Source organism: Euprymna scolopes, chromosome 24 (assembly GCF_053919585.1).
Source record: "Euprymna scolopes isolate OS-2025 chromosome 24, ASM5391958v1, whole genome shotgun sequence".
NCBI lineage: Eukaryota > Metazoa > Mollusca > Cephalopoda > Sepiida > Sepiolidae > Euprymna > Euprymna scolopes.
The window spans coordinates 43219872-43222990 of NC_136505.1; positions in this window are offsets into that span (position 1 = coordinate 43219872).

Here is a 3119-nt window from a genome sequence, read left to right on the forward strand (position 1 = left end):
GTATTTATGCCTCCGGGAAGATTATTTAGAATTTCTACATTTACTGTTAAACTTTCTGTAGTTTTTGGAGTCATGATGATTCTATTTTCCATTTCTTGAGGGCTGCAATCAAATATTTCTGAGATTAGAGAACAATTACATACCGAATCATCAGGAACATCTATGGCATCTACAGGAACATCATTAAGACTGCTAGTTAGTGTACCATTACCAAGATGAAGGAGCCATCTAGAAAACTCCTGTTCATTTATGTTAGTTCTGACGTTTTGTGTTAGTTGTAATTTACTGAAATGATGCCACAATGGGCATCTTTTAAGGCAGGTTTTATAATAGATGTATGTTCTCCATGTGGCACTACTGACAAAATTTCCCTGAAGTCACCACCAAATATTTTACCGTTACCCATTATATCTTGTAAACATCTATCTATAGCAAGCAGTGCATGATTAGGTATCATAGAGGCTTCGTCTATGATGAATACCATTATCTTTCTCAAAAAAGAAGCATGATCTGATACAGGAGAAACGTTACAGACACTGGTTTCTGTCAGAGGAACAGGTAGTTTGAATATACTGTGGAGTGTTTTCCCTGAAGTTAGTAGCATTGCAGCAATGCCGCAGTGGCGGTTACAGTACTGCTGGAGGTGAAGTAATCATATAACATGTTGAATAAAAAGGTTTTTCCTGATCCGGCTGGGGCATCTAAATAGAAGCAATTGTTGTGTGGGGCTACTTTTTCAGTTGCCATGACAGCCTTGATTATAGTATTAAATACCTCATTCATTGTTTAACAATTCAACATTAGGCCCGTTTGTATTTCGAGTCATATTATCTATTGGAGGATCACCTGTTGGTTCAGGTAAACCCATTGCCTGGCAAGAAGAACCATGCTCATTAAATATCGCTTTTATCAAATGAATAACTGGGGGATATGTATATACACTGGCCCCCGCCCTTTGCGGCCCGGGCGACAAGATCAAAGTGTAGTATCTGTTCCGACAGATACTGCAAGCAAAGACCATATGTGGGGGTAACCCCACATATCTACCTTGGTCAATGTAGGGGCAACCCTTCATACCAACAGTTCCTATCAAACTCCCATTTCCCACTCATCAAGAGCTGGTCCCGATCCCCCCTTCTCTCTCCACATTAAAAAACGGCCGTGTGCCTAATTTGCTCAGTGGGGAAGCAAATAAATACAAACTGGGGGATATGTATAATATATCCACCAGCCCACTACACTTTACCGTAAAATTCGGCTAAAACAATTGTTGACGAATTACTTCCTTTGAATCGATATCGTCTGCCTGTGACAATTGAAGCGAAAACATTATTAGGTATTAAATGCTAAAACAATTTAATACAGCTAGCTAATTGGCTATAAAGTAAGTTATTCCGAACTTTGATCTAACATTTTAATTAAAAAAAAAAAAGCTTAACATTTTCTTGTATCTTTTTTTTATATTAAGAAAAATGTAAGCATCACGCTGAAATAATAAAAATGCCATTCTTAATAAGGGGAGAGGGTTTGACTATTCTAAGCCTTCACCTAAATAACCATTTAATGAAAAAAATGTTTAAAATGTTCTTGTATCTTTTTTATAATTTTTGTTAAATAAGAAAAATCAATAAACTTTGATAACACTATTGTAAGAATCATGCTGAAAGCCATTCTTAATATGGGGAGGGGGTTATGTATGAACAATAAATATTTCTTCAGTTAAATAAAATATACTGAAAATCTTTAAATAGGAAATAAATATTTCTTTAAATAAATTAAATCGTAAGTAATGAAACAAAGTGTTTAAAAAAAAATTGTTGTGTCCATTTTTTATAGTATTTAAATATGTATGCCCTGTCGGTGGGCATTAGAAGATGATGACTGCCTGTAAAAGAAGCAAAATAAAACGAACAAAACATGAGTAATAACTATGTAAACAACGTGAAGATGTATAAATGTTACAAAATTACTCGATTCGGCATTAAATAATACGAAAAAGGATTGATATGCCGTAAAACAAAAGCAAAACAGAACAAGACGTAAAATATGTTTTAACTCTGTGTTACTCGGTGTATGTGCGAATGGTGACTTTGGTGATTTAGGGTTTGTATTACTGTACACATAGATTCGAAAAAGTTGTCAAAAAACAAATATATAACAAATAAATGTTATCAAAGGCAAGATAAGTTACTTTTCTACCTTACTGGGTATATTTTTTGTGTTTTTATTCAGTGTAACATGTTTATTCAGCTCGAAAAACATGCAGTGTTTACCGATGTATTGGAAAATTCAAAATGGCGGCCGACTCTCTCTCGGAGAGGGTACGTTTAGGAAAAGGTATTATAAATAATAAACTAGACAAAATACTGTTAGAAATTCGCTCAATATATGTTACCGTGACATCAGTTGATATATTCGGTGGGTTTTTAATAGTATTTTGTCTAGTTTATTATTTACTAGCGGGGGTACCCGGCGTTGCCCGAGTGTTTGTTTCCGGGACGGGGGGGGGGAGTTTTAAAAAATGTTATGGTAGGTAAGTAGGAAGGATCAAACCCGGAGTCATGAGTAAAAGTAGGAAAATAAAGTGTGAAAAAAAAATAAATAAATAAACATCTGCAACGTTAACAGTTCGGCCACCAAGAAAAGTCCATTCCAGTTGTTTAGGAAAAAAAAAAAAAACGACTACGGTAGGTCGGCGCGAACGTGAAAATATAATTTGAATTGTCCAGCACGCTAACCACTACGCCACAGAGCACTGCGGCTTAGTGTAGTGATTTTAAATAAGTTCACATGAAAGAACTACGAAGCCAAACCGGTGTTCTCTTCTCAACTGTTCCTTGTGAACGATCCCCAAACGGTGTTAAGTGGTGGCGGGGGGGGGGAATTTATAAGAGAGAAAATATTTTACCACTTCCATTGATCTTAACCGATTTTGGCCGTGACTTCTCAACAGAAAAAGTATAGAAATCTAAGATTATCGAGGAATTTGAGAAATAATAAGCCTATAAAACATCTCAGATATTGTTCTGCCGTTTGTGCATATTATATTTGCATGAAATATCTTGATTTTTAATCCTATTAAGGTCAAAATCTGACGGGAAAAAATGAGTTCATTTTAT